Source organism: Arachis hypogaea, chromosome 7 (genome assembly GCF_003086295.3).
Source record: "Arachis hypogaea cultivar Tifrunner chromosome 7, arahy.Tifrunner.gnm2.J5K5, whole genome shotgun sequence".
Taxonomy (NCBI): Eukaryota; Viridiplantae; Streptophyta; class Magnoliopsida; order Fabales; family Fabaceae; genus Arachis; species Arachis hypogaea.
The window spans coordinates 68704985-68719320 of NC_092042.1; the positions used below are offsets into that span (position 1 = coordinate 68704985).

The 14336-nt window shown below is 40.6% G+C and overlaps 1 non-coding gene across 1 annotated transcript; it reads right to left on the reverse strand.

The window, feature by feature from the left end:
• Positions 1-358: 358 nt before the first annotated feature.
• Positions 359-466, reverse strand: LOC112704694 (small nucleolar RNA R71). The gene has a single exon (XR_003155305.1). It is a non-coding gene; the product is annotated as a small nucleolar RNA R71 (small nucleolar RNA).
• Positions 467-14336: the final 13870 nt, after the last annotated feature.

A 14336-nucleotide genomic window follows, 5' to 3' on the forward strand; every position in this document is an offset into this window, starting at 1 on the left:
GGGTGACTTTACTGCACCTACTCCCGACTTCTATGGGAGAAGCATCTCTATCCCTGCCATTGGAGCAAACAACTTTGAGCTTAAGCCTCAATTAGTTTCTCTAATGCAACAGAATTGCAAGTTTCATGGACTTCCATTGGAAGATCCTCATCAGTTTTTAGTTGAGTTCTTGCAAATCTGTGACACTGTCAAGACTAATGGGGTTGACCCTGAGGTCTACAGACTTATGCTATTCCCTTTTATTGTAAGAGACAGAGCTAGAATATGGTTGGACTCACAACCTAAAGAAAGCCTGAACTCTTGGGAAAAGCTAGTCAATGCCTTCTTGGCAAAGTTCTTTCCACCTCAAAAATTGAGTAAGCTTAGAGTGGAAGTCCAAACCTTCAGACAGAAGGAAGGTGAATCCCTCTATGAAGCTTGGGAAAGATACAAACAATTGATCAGAAAGTGTCCTTCTGACATGCTTTCTGAATGGAGCATCATAGGTATCTTCTATAATGGTCTGTATGAACTGTCCAAGATGTCATTGGATAGTTCTGCTGGAGGCTCTCTTCATCTGAAGAAGACGCCTGCAGAAGCTCAAGAACTGATCGAAATGGTTGCAAATAACCAATTCATGTACACTTCTGAAAGGAATCCTGTGAACAATGGGACGAATCAGAAGAAAGGAGTTCTTGAGATTGATACTCTGAATGCCATATTGGCTCAGAACAAAATATTGACTCAGCAAGTCAATTTGGTTTCTCAATGTCTGTTTGGAATGCAAGCTGCACCAGGCAGTACTAAGGACGCTTCATCTGAAGAAGAAGCTTATGATACTGAGAACCCTTCAATGGAAGAGGTGAATTACATGGGAGAACCCTATGGAAACACCTATAATCCTTCATGGAGAAATCATCCAAATCTCTCATGGAAGGATCAACAGAGACCTCGACAAGGTTTCAACAACAATAATGGTGGAAGAAACAAGTTTAGCAATGGCAAGCCTTTTCCATCATCTTCTCAGCAACAGACAGAGAATTCTAAGCAGAGCCACTCTGACTTAGCAACCATGGTCTCTGATCTAATCAAAACCACTCAAAGTTTCATGACTGAAACAAGGTCCTCCATTAGAAACTTGGAGGCACAAGTGGGTCAGCTGAGTAAGAAAATTACTGAACTCCCTCCTAGCACTCTTCTAAGCAATACAGAAGAGAATCCAAAAGGAGAATGCAAGGCAATCAACATGACCTACATGGCCAAACTAGGAGAGGAAGAAGAGGCAGTGAACACCACTGAGGAAGACCTCAATGGACGTCCACTAGCCTCCAATGAGTTTCCTAATGAGGAACCATGGGAATCTGAGGCTCATAATGAGACCATAGAGATTCCATTGGACTTACTTCTGCCATTCATGAGCTCTGATGAGTATTCTTCCTCTGAAGAGGATGAGTATGTCACTGAAGAGCAAGTTGCTAAATACCTTGGAGCAATCATGAAGCTAAATGACAAGTTATTTGGTAATGAGACTTGGGAGGATGAACCCCCTTTGCTCACCAAAGAACTGGATGACTTGTCTAGGCAGAGATTACCTCAAAAGAGACAGGATCCTGGGAAGTTTTCAATACCTTGTACCATAGGCACCATGACCTTCAAGAAGGCCTTGTGTGACCTAGGCTCAAGCATAAACCTCATGCCTTTCTCTGTAATGGAGAAGCTAGTGATCTTTGAGGTGCAAGCTGCAAAAATCTCACTAGAGATGGCAGACAATTCAAGAAAATAAGCTTATGGGCTTGTAGAGGATGTTCTGGTAAAGATTGAAGACCATTACATCCCTGCTGATTTCATAGTCCTAGAGACTGGGAAGTGCATGGATGAATCCATCATCCTTGGCAAACCCTTCCTAGCCACAGCAAAGGCTGTGATTGATGTGGACAGAGGAGAATTGATCATTCAAGTGAATGAAGAATCCTTTGTGTTTAAGGCTCAAGGGTATCCCTCTGTCACCATGGAAAGGAAGCATGAAGAGCTTCTCTCAAAACAGAGCCAAACAGAGCCCCCACAGTCAAACTCTAAGTTTGGTGTTGGGAGGCCACAACCAAACTCTAAGTTTGGTGTTGAACCCCCTCATTCAAACTCTAAGTTTGGTGTTGGGAGATTCCAACATTGCTCTCAGCATTTGTGAGGCTCCATGAGAGCCCACTGTCAAGCTACTGACATTAAAGAAGCGCTTGTTGGGAGGCAACCCAATGTTATATTTTATCTATTTTCCTTTGTTATTTTATGTTTTCTGTAGGTTGATGATCATGAGAAGTCACAAAATCAATTGAAAAAGCAAAAACAGAATGAAAAACAGAAAGAAAAGCAACACACCCTGGAGGAGAACTTACTGGCGTTTAAACGCCAGTGAAGCTAGCAAATAGGCGTTTAACGCCTAGTCTGGCACCATTCTGGGCGTTTAACGCTAGAAAGGGGCACCAGACTGGCGTTAAACACCAGGAAAGGGCAAGAAGTTGGCGTTAAACGCCAGAATTGGGCACCAGCCCGGCGTTTAACGCCAGAATTGGCATAAAGAGCATTTTTGCTCGCCACTTGGTGCAGGGATGAATTTTCCTTGACACCTCAGGATCTGTGGACCCCACAGTATCCCCACCTACCCCACCACTCTCTCTCTTCTTCACCCATTCACCAATCACCTCAACACCTCTTCCCCAAAAACCCTTCACCTATCAAATCCCATCTTTCTCTTCACCACTCACATCCATCCTTCATAAAACCCCACCTACCTCACCATTCAAATTCAAACCACTTTCCCTCCCAAACCCACCCTTCCATAACCGAACCCTACCCTTCTCTCCACCCCTATATAAACCCATCTTCACTCCTTCATTTTCACACAACCTAAACACTACTTCTCCCCCTTTTGGCCGAACCACAAAGCGATCTCCATCCCCTTCTATTTCTTCTTCTTCTACTCTCTTCTTTCTTCTTTTGCTCGAGGACGAGCAAACCTTTTAAGTTTGGTGTGGTAAAAGCATCGCTTTTTGTTTTTCCATAACCATTTATGGCATCCAAGGCCGGAGAAACTTCTAGAAAGAGGAAAGGGAAGGCAAAAGCTTCCGCCTCCGAGTCATGGGAGATGGAGAGATTCATCTCAAGGGTGCATCAAGACCACTTCTATGAAGTTGTGGCCTTGAAGAAGGTGATCCCCGAGGTCCCTTTTAAACTCAAAAAGAGTGAATATCCAGAGATCCGACATGAGATCCGAAGAAGAGGTTGGGAAGTTCTTACCAACCCCATTCAACAAGTCGGAATCTTAATGGTTCAAGAGTTCTATGCCAATGCATGGATCACCAAGAACCATGATCAAAGTGTGAACCCGGACCCAAAGAATTGGATAACAATGGTTCGGGGGAAATACTTGGATTTTAGTACGGAAAATGTGAGGTTGGCATTCAACTTGCCCATGATGCAAGGAAATGAACACCCTTACACTAGAAGGGTCAACTTTGATCAAAGGTTGGACCAAGTCCTCATAGACATTTGTGAAGAGGGCGCTCAATGGAAGAGAGATTCAAGAGGAAAGCCGGTTCAACTGAGAAGGCATGACCTCAAGCCCATGGCTAGAGGATGGTTGGAGTTTATCCAACGCTCAATCATTCCGACTAGCAACCGGTCCGAAGTTACTATAGACCGGGCTATCATAATTCATAGCATCATGATTGGAGAGGAAGTAGAAGTTCATGAGGTTATATCCCAAGAACTTTATAAGGTGGCGAACAAGTCCTCTACCTTGGCAAGGTTAGCCTTCCCTCATCTCATTTGTCACCTCTGTTATTCAGTTGGAGTTGACATAGAGGAAGACATCCCCATTGATGAGGACAAGCCCATCACTAAGAAAAGGATGGAGCAAACAAGAGACCCCTCTCATCATGAAATCCCTGAGATGCCTCAAGGGATGCACTTTCCTCCACAAAACTATTGGGAGCAAATCAATACCTCCCTAGGAGAATTGAGTTCCAACATGGGACAACTAAGGGTGGAGCACCAAGAACATTCCATCCTCCTCCATGAAATTAGAGAAGATCAAAGAATCATGAGAGAGGAGCAACAAAGACAAGGAAGAGACATTGAGGAGCTCAAGCACTCCATAAGATCTTCAAGAGGAAGAACAAGCCGCCATCACTAAGGCAGACCCGTTCTTTAATTTCCTTGTTCTCTATTTTCCTGTTTTTCGAATTTTAATGCTTATGTTTATTTATGTTTGTTTCTTTTGATCATTAGTGTCTTAGTGTCTATGCCTTAAAGTTATGAATGTCCTATAGATCCATCACCTTTCTTGAATGAAAAATGTTCTTAATTGTAAAAGAGAAGAATTGCATGAATTTTGAATTTTATAACAGATTAATTATATTGATGTGGTGGCAATACTTTTGTTTTCTGAATGTATGCTTAAACAGTGCATATGTCTTTTGAATTTGTTGTTCATGAATGGTTGGCTCTTGAAAGAATGATGAAAAAGGAGACATGTTACTGAGGATCTGAAAAATCATAAAAATGATTCTTGAAGCAAGAAAAAGTAGTGAATACAAAAAAAAGGGGAGAAAAACGAAAAAAAAAAGAAAAAGAAAAAAAAGAGAGAAAAAGAATAAAGTTTTGATCCAAGGCAAAAAGAGTGTGCTTAAGAACCCTGGACACCTCTAATTGGGGACTCTAGCAAAGCTGAGTTACAATCTGAAAACGTTCACCCAGTTATGTGTCTGTGGCATGTATGTATCCGGTGGTAATACTGGAAGACAGAGTGCTTTGGGCCACGGCCAAGACTCATAAAGTAGCTGTGTTCAAGAATCATCATACTTAACTAGGAGAATCAATAACACTATCTAGATTCTGAGTTCCTATAGAGGCCAATCATTCTAAATTTCAAAGGATAGAGTGAGATGCCAAAACTGTTCAGAAGCAAAAAGCTAAAAGCCCCGCTCATCTAATTAATACTGATCTTCATAGATATTTTTGAAATTCATTGCATATTCTCTTCTTTTTATCTTATTTGATTTTCAGTTGCTTGGGGACAAGCAACAATTTAAGTTTGGTGTTGTGATGAGCGGATAATTTGTACGCTTTTTGGCATTGTTTTTAGTATGTTTTTAGTATGTTTTAGTTAGTTTTTATTATATTTCTATTAGTTTTTAGTTAAAATTCACTTTTCTGGACTTTACTATGAGTTTGTGTATTTTTCTGTGATTTCAGGTATTTTCTGGCTGAAATTGAGGGACCTGAGCAAAAATATGATTCAGAGACTAAAAAGGACTGCAGATGTTGTTGGATTCTGACCTCCTTGCACTCGAAGTGGATTTTCTGGAGCTACAGAAGCCCAATTGGCGCGCTCTTAACGGCGTTGGAAGGTAGACATCCTGGGCTTTCCAGCAATATATAATAGTCCATACTTTGCCCGAGATTTGATGGCCCAAACTGGCGTTCTAAATCAGCTCAAAACTGCCCGGCGTTAAACGCCGGAACTGGCACAAGAATGGGAGTTAAACGCCCAAACTGGCACAAAAGCTGGCGTTTAACTCCAAGAGAAGTCTCTACACGAAAATGCTTCAATGCTCAGCCCAAGCACACACCAAGTGGGCCCGGAAGTGGATTTTTATGTCATCTCTGTAAACCCTAGGCTACTAGTTCTCTACAAATAGGACCTTTTGCTATTGTATTCTCATCTTGAGATCTTTGAATCTTTTGATCACGTATGGGGGCTGGCCTCTCGGCCATGCCTAGACCTTGTTCTTATGTATTTTCAATGGTGGAGTTTCTACACACCATAGATTAAGGTGTGGAGCTCTGCTGTACCTCGAGTATTCTATTGTTCTTCTATTCAATTCAGCTTATTCTTGTTCTAAGATATTCATTTGCACCCAGGAACATGATGAATGTGATGATTATGTGACACTCATCATCATTCTCACCTATGAACGAGTGCCTGACAACCTCTTCTGTTCTACAAGCAAACAAGGCTTGAATGTTTATCTCTTGGATCCCTTGATCGGAATCTTCGTGGTATAATCTAGAATTGATGGCGGCATTCAAGAGAATCCGGAAGATCTAAACCTTGTCTGTGGTATTCTGTGTAGGATTCAATGATTGAATGACTGTGACGAGCTTCAAACTCCTGAAGGCTGGGCGTTAGTGACAGACGCAAAAGAATCACTGGATTCTATTCCAACCTGATTGAGAACCGACAGATGATTAGCCGTGCCGTGACAGGGTGCGTAGAACATTTTCACTGAGAGGATGGGAGGTAGCCACTGACAACGGTGAAATGCTACATACAGCTTGCCATGGAAAGGAGTAAGAAGGATTGGATGAAGACAGTAGGAAAGCAGAGAGACGGAAGGGACAAAGCATCTCCATACGCTTATCTGAAATTCTCACCAATGAATTACATAAGTATCTCTATCTTTATCTTTATGTTTTATTCATACATCATCCATAACCATTTGAGTTTGCCTGACTAAGATTTACAAGGTGACCATAGCTTGCTTCATACCAACAATCTCTGTGGGATCGACCCTTACTCGCGTAAGGTTTATTACTTGGACGACCCAGTACACTTGCTGGTTAGTTGTGCGAAGTTGTGATAAATAGTTGAGATTGCAATTGAGCGTACCATGTTGATGGCGCCATTGATGATCACAATTTCGTGCACCAGAAGCAAGCTATGGTCATCTTGTAAATCTCAGTCAGCCAGATTCAAATGGTTATAGGTGATTTATGAATAAAGCATAAAATAAAGATAGAGATACTTATGCAATTCATTGGTGAGAATTTCAGATAAGCGTATGGAGATGCTTTGTCCCTTCCGTCTCTCTGCTTTCCTACTGTCTTCATCCAACCCTTCCTACTCCTTTCCATGGCAAGCTGTATGTAGGGTTTCACCGTTATCAGTGGCTACCTCCCATCCTCTCAGTGAAAATGTTCAACGCGCTCTATCACAGCACGGCTATTCAGCTGTCGGTTCTCGATCATGTCGGAATAGAATCCAGTGATTCTTTTGCGTCTGTCACTAACGCCCCACAATCGTGAGTTTGAAGCTCGTCACAGTCATTCAATCCTTGAATCCTACTCAGAATACCACAGACAAGGTTTAGACCTTCCGGATTCTCTTGAATGCCGCCATCAATTCTAGCTTATACCACGAAGATTTTGATTAAGGGATCCAAGAGATATCCACTCAATATAAGGTAGAACGGAGGTGGTTGTCAGGCACACGTTCATAAGTGAGAATGATGATGAGTGTCACGGATCATCACATTCATCAAGTTGAGGTACAAGTGATATCTTAGAAAAAGAATAAGCCGAATTGAATAGAAGAACAATAGTAATTGCATTAATACTCGAGGTACAACAGAGCTCCACACCTTAATCTATGGTGTGTAGAAACTCCACCGTTGAAAATACATAAGAACAAGGTCTAGGCATGGCCGAGAGGCCAGCTCCAAAACGTGATCAAAAGATTCAAAGACCTAAAGATGATAATACAATAACAAAAGGTCCTACTTATAGAGAACTAGTAGCTTAGGGTTTACAAAGATGAGTAAATGACATAAAAATCAACTTCCGGGCCCACTTGGTGTGTGCTTGGGCTGAGCATTGAAGTATTTTCGTGTAGAGACTCTTCTTGGAGTTAAACACCAGCTTTTGTGCCAGTTTGGGCGTTTAACTCTTATTCTTGTGCCAATTCTGCCGTTTTACGCCAGAATTCTTGAGCTGACTTGGAACGCCTGTTTGGGCCATCAAATCTCAGGCAAAGTATAGACTATTATACATTGCTGGAAAGCCCAGGATGTCTACTTTCCAGCGTAGTTGAGAGTGCGCCAATTGGGCTTCTGTAGCTCTAGAAAATCCACTTCGAGTGCAGGGAGGTCAGAATCCAACAGCATCTGCAGTCCTTTTCAACCTCTGAATCAGATTTTTGCTCAGGTCCCTCAATTTCAGCCAGAAAATACCTGAAATCACAGAAAAACACACAAACTCATAGTAAAGTTCAGAAAAGTGAATTTTAACTAAAAACTAATAAAAATATAATAAAAACTAACTAAAACATACTAAAAACATACTAAAAACAATGCTAAAAAGCGTATAAATTATCCGCTCATCACAACACCAAACTTAAATTGTTGCTTGTCCCCAAGCAACTAAAAATTAAATAAGATAAAAAGAAGAGAATATGCAATGAACTCTAAAAACATCCATGAAGATCAGTATTAATTAGATGAGCGGGGCTTTAGCTTTTTGCCTCTGAACAGTTTTGGCATCTCACTTTATCCTTTGAAATTCAGAATGATTGGCTTCTCTAGGAACTCAGAATCCAAATAGTGTTATTGATTCTCCTAGTTAAGTATGATGATTCTTGAACATAGCTACTTTATGAGTCTTGGCCGTGGCCCAAAGCACTCTGTCTTCCAGTATTACCACTGGATACATACATGCCACAGACACATAACTGGGTGAACGTTTTCAAATTGTGACTCAGCTTTGCTAGAGTCCCCAATTAGAGGTGTCCAAGGTTCTTAAGCACACTCTTTTTGCCTTGGATCACAACTTTATTATTTCTTTTTCTTTTTCCTCTTCTCTCTTTTTTTTCTTTTTCTTTTTTTGTATTCACTGCTTGTTCTTGCTTCAAGAATTATTTTTATGATTTTTCAGATCCTCAGTAACATGTCTCCTTTTTCATCATTCTTTCAAGAGCCAACATTCATGAACAACAAATTCAAAAGACATATGCACTGTTCAAGCATACATTCAGAAATCAAAAGTATTGCCATCACATCAAAATAATTAATCTGTTATAAAATTCAAAATTCATGCAATTCTTCTCTTTTCTAATTAAGAATGTTTTTCATTTAAGAAAGGTGATGGATTCATAGGACATTCATAACTTTAAGGCATAGATACTAAGACACTAATGATCATAAGACACAAACAAAGATAAACATAGGCATAAAAATTCGAAAAACAGGAAATTAAGGAACAAGGAGATTAAAGAACGGGTCCACCTTAGTGATGGCGGCTTGTTCTTCCTCCTGAAGATCTTATGGAGTGCTTGAGCTCCTCAATGTCTCTTCCTTGCCTTTGTTGCTCCTCTCTCATGATTCTTTGATCTTCTCTAATTTCATGGAGGAGAATGGAATGTTCTTGGTGCTCCACCCTTAGCTGTCCCATGTTGGAACTCAATTCTCCTAGAGAGGTGTTGATTTGCTCCCAATAGTTTTGTGGAGGAAAGTGCATCCCTTGAGGCATCTCAGGGATTTCATCATGAGGAATTTCCTCATGCTCTTGATGAGGTTCTCTTATTTGCTCCACCCTTTTCTTGGTGATGGGCTTGAGGTCATGCCTTCTTAGTTGAACCGGCTTCCCTCTTGAATCTCTCTTCCATTGAGCGCCCTCTTTACAAATGTCTATGAGGACTTGGTCCAACCTTTGATCAAAGTTGACCCTTTTTTAGTTTGAAAGGGACCTCAGGGATCACCTTCTTCTTGGCCACAACTTCATAGAAGTGGTCTTGATGCACCCTTGAGATGAATCTCTCCATCTCCCATGACTCAGAGGTGGAAGCTTTTGCCTTCCCTTTCCTCTTTCTAGAGATTTCTCCAGCCTTAAATGCCATAAATGGTTATGGAAAAATAAAAAGCAATGCTTTTACCACACCAAACTTAGAAGGTTTGCTCGTCCTCGAGCAAAAGGAGAAAGAAGAGAGTAGAAGAAGAAGAAATAGAGGAGATGGAGGTGGCTTTGTGGCTCGGCTAAGGGGGAGAAGTAGTGTTTAGGTTGTTTGAAAATGAAGGAGTGAAGATGGGTTTATATAGGGGTGGAGAGAGGGGTAGGGTTCGGTCATGTGAGGGTGGGTTGGGAGGGAAAGTGGTTTGAATTTGAATGTTGAGGTAGGTGAGGTTTTATGAAGGATGGATGTGAGTGGTGAGGAGAATAGTGGGATTTGATAGGTGAGGGGTTTTTGGGGAAGAGGTGTTGAGGTGATTGGTGAATGGGTGAAGAAGAGAGAGGGTGGTGAGGTAGGTGGGGATCCTGTGGGGTCTACAGATCCTGAGGTGTCAAGGAAAATTCATCCCTGCACCAAGTGGCGAGAAAAAATGCTCTTTATGAATTCTGGCGTTAAACGCCAGGCTGGTGCCCATTTCTGGCGTTTAACGCCAGCTTCTTGCCCTTTCCTGGCGTTTAACGCCAGTCTGGTGCCCCTTTTTGGCGTTAAACGCCCAGAATGGTGCCAGACTAGGCGTTAAACGCCCATTTGCTGCCCTTACTGGTGTTTAAACGCCAGCAAGTTTTCCTCTAGGGTGTGCTGTTTTTCTTTCTGTTTTTCATGCTGTTTTTGCTTTTTCAATCGATTTTGTGACTTCCCATGATCATCAACCTATAGAAAACATAAAATAACAACGGAAAATAGATAAATATAACATTGGGTTGCCTTCCAACAAGCGCTTCTTTAATGTCAGTAGCTTGACAGTGGGCTCTCATGGAGCCTCACAGATACTCAGAGCAATGTTGGAACCTCCCAACACTAAACTTAGAGTTTGAATGTGGGGGTTCAACACCAAACTTAGAGTTTGACTGTGGGGGCTCTGTTTGACTCTGTTTTGATAGAAGCTCTTCATGCTTCCTCTCCATGGGTACTAGCGTGTGACTTCATTAATGCAGCACATGGCTTGCAATTTTGGCTTGAAGTAATATATCAAGGGGAAATAAAGCCATATGAAGGCATTAGGACTTAGAGCTCATTTAGACATAGTTTTACATAGTAGGAGTAGGAGTAGTGTAGAGTAGTGATCTTTTATTTTTCTCTTAGGGTTTTAATTAGGTTTTTAATGTAGCATTTTATAGTTCAATTTTGGTCTTGGAATTTTCTATCTTATTGTAAGTACTCTTTAATCTTCTCTATAATTTTACTACTCTTGCTACAATTTCCTCTTGTTCATGTTACTTTGTTAATATATGCAATTTTGGTTTCTTGCAGTTTTGGTTGATGAATTTAGTGTTTTATGATTTATATTTGCTTGATTGAATGTTTATTGTTGATATTGTGAATAGTTTGTCTTCATGCCTAGGGTCAAGCTGCACGACCCGGGCTGATTAAAGACAAGGCGACCGACCCCCTCAGGTCAGGATTACCCGACCTCTTCCTAAAGAGTTCGGCCAAATCGCCAGAGGAGCCCAAAGTAGGCCTAAACCAAGGAACACAGCCAAAATCTAAAGGCAGCCAAGGCCTAGAAAGATAAGGCGGTTCCCCTTAAAAGATAAGATAACTCCATTCAAAGATAAGATAAGATAACTATCTTATCTCCAGAAAGGTTACTCTACACCATTATAAATACACTGGAGCACCCAGGTATAACTCATACTCTGATTCTACTAAAAACCTGCTTAAATCCCATGCTAACTTAAGCATCGGAGTCTCTTGCAGGTACCACCACCCTCCGGTGATGAAGGATCAGTAGCTCCACCAAGCCCAACAAGTCAGACACATTAGCACTGACCACTGCAACAAGATCTCGTCCGAGATTGACCTACAGTTTCAGGTAACCCTCGGAACATCGGCGCCATTGCCGGGGACCTGGAAGTCATCCCATAATCATGGCGAACAACCTTGACAATGACCACGACTCAGATCTAGAAAACACGAATTAAGCCTGACAAAGACAGCAATTAAGTGGTTCGACACTTTGCCCCCTAGATCCATTGCAAGTTTCGACGACTTGGCCAAGAAATTTCTTGCCCGATTTTCCATCTAGAAGGACAAAGCCAAACACGCCCTAAGCCTATTAGGGATCAAGCAAGGAGATCGGGAGAGTCTTCGTAGCTATATGGAGAGGTTCAACAAAGCATGTCTGGACATACAAAGCATACCAACAGAAGCAGCAATTATGGGTCTCATCAATGGTCTGCGAGAAGGACCTTTTAGTCACTCCATATCAAAGAAGCATCCAACATCTCTAAATGAAGTGCAGGAACGAGCTGAGAAGTATATCAACATGGAGGAAAACTCTCGGCTAGGAGAGACCTCAAAATCCGGATTCTCCTACTCCTCCCTGGATAAGGATAAAGAGCCCAAGAAAAAAGAAGATCAATATGGCGAGAAGCCTAAAAAATACAACAACTACACCCCCCCTCCGGGTGTTTCTTGTGGATATTTACCGAGAAGTATGCCATACCCAAAAGATCCCACTACCTCGTCCACTTAAAAGCAAGAAAGAAGGAGGAAATCAGACAGAATACTGTGAATATCACCGAATCTATAGACATCCTACCAATGAGTGCTTCGACTTAAAAAATGTTATTGAGAAATTGGTAAGAGAAGGAGAACTAGATCGGTATTTAGCCAACAAATCGAATGAGCCCCGCAAAAGAAGAAGGGACGAAGAGGTTGGACGAGGAGAACGATCACTTCGTACCTCGGAGAGACACGTTCATATGATAAACGGAGGATTCGCAGGAGGGGGATCTCAAAATCATCTCGCAAAAGGAACCTTAAAGAAGTATATCATGTCGAGGGAGGAGAAGGATCACCCGACCTCCCTACTATTCCTGTTCTAAGATATTCGTTGCACTTTAACTTGATGAGTGTGATGATCCGTGACACTCATCATCATTCTCGCCTATGAACGCGCGTGATTGACAACCACTTCCGTTCTACCTTAGACCGGGCGCATATCTCTTGGATTCCTTAATCAGAATCTTCGTGGTATAAGCTAGAATTGATGGCGGCATTCATTGGAATCCGAAAAGTCTAACCTTGTCTATGGTATTCCGAGTAGAATTCCGGGATTGAATGACTGTGACAAGGTTCAAACTCCTGAAGGCTGGGCGTTAGTGACAAACGCAAAAGAATCACTGGATTCTATTCCAACCTGATTGAGAACCGACAGATGATTAGTCGTGCTGTGACAGAGCATTTGGACCATTTTCACTGAGAGGATGGGATGTAGCCATTGACAACGGTGATGCCCTACATACAGCTTGCCATGGAAAGGAGTGATGAAAAACTAGAAGGAAGAAGTAGAAAAGCAGAGATTCAGAAGGAACACAGCACCTCCATACACCTATCTGAAATCCCCATCATTGGATTACATGAGTAACTTTATCTTTATTTTATGTTTATTATTTATTATTAATTTTCGAAAATCCATAATCAATTACTATCTGCCTGACTGAGATTTACAAGGTGACCATAGCTTGCTTCATACCAACAATCTCTGTGGGATCGACCCTTACTCACGTAAGGTTTATTACTTGGACGACACAGTACACTTGCTGGTTAGTTGAGCGAAGTTGTGGAAAGAAAGTGCTGAGTTAATAGATGCACATACCAAAGAGCCATTATTGATGATCACAATTTCGTCCACCAAGTTTTTGGCATCGTTGCCGGGGATTGTTCGAGTATGGACAACTGACGGTTCGTCTTGTTGCTCAGATTAGGTAATTTTCTTTTTATTTTTCTTTTCAAAAAGTTTTCAAAAAATTTTTTCAAAATTTTTCCCTTTGTTTTCGAAAATTTTTCAAAATTTTTTTAAGAATGAATTCTAGTGTTTCATGAAACATATTTTAGCTTGGCTGGCTATTAAGCCATGTCTAACTCATAGGATTTTGATTGAGGACTATGAATTCATTACTTCCTTTTTCCTATATGTTTTTCGAAAAATATAAAAGAAAATCCAAAAAAATTAGAAAATAATAAAAACCAAAAATATTTTGTGTTTCATGTTTGAGTCTTGAGTCAATTTTTAAGTTTGGTGTTAATTGCATGTTTTAAAAAAATTATTATGCATTTTTTGAAAATTCATGCGTTCATGGTGTTCTTCATGATCTTCAAGTTGTTCTTGGTAAGTCTTCTTGTTTGATCTTGATGTTTTCTTGTTTTGCATCTTTTGTTATTTTTCATATGCATTTTTTGTTTGTTAGAGTCAATGCATTAAAGATTTCTAAGTTTGGTGTCTTGCATGTTTTCTTTGCACCAAAATTTTTTTCAAAATTATGTTCTTGATGTTCATCATGATCTTCAAAGTGTTCTTGGTGTTCATCTTGACATTCATAGTGTTCTTGCATGCATAATGTGTTTTGATCCAAAATTTTCATGTTTTGGGTCATTTTTATGTTTTTCTCTCTCATCATAAAAAAAAATTGTTTCCTTAATTTTCTCATAATTTTTGAAAATTTGAGTTGACTTAGTCAAAAATTTTTAAAATTAGTTGTTTCTTACAAGTCAAGTCAAAATTTTCAATTTTTAAAAATCTTATCTTTTCAAAACTTTTTCAAATCAAATCTTTTCCATTTTTATCTTATTAATT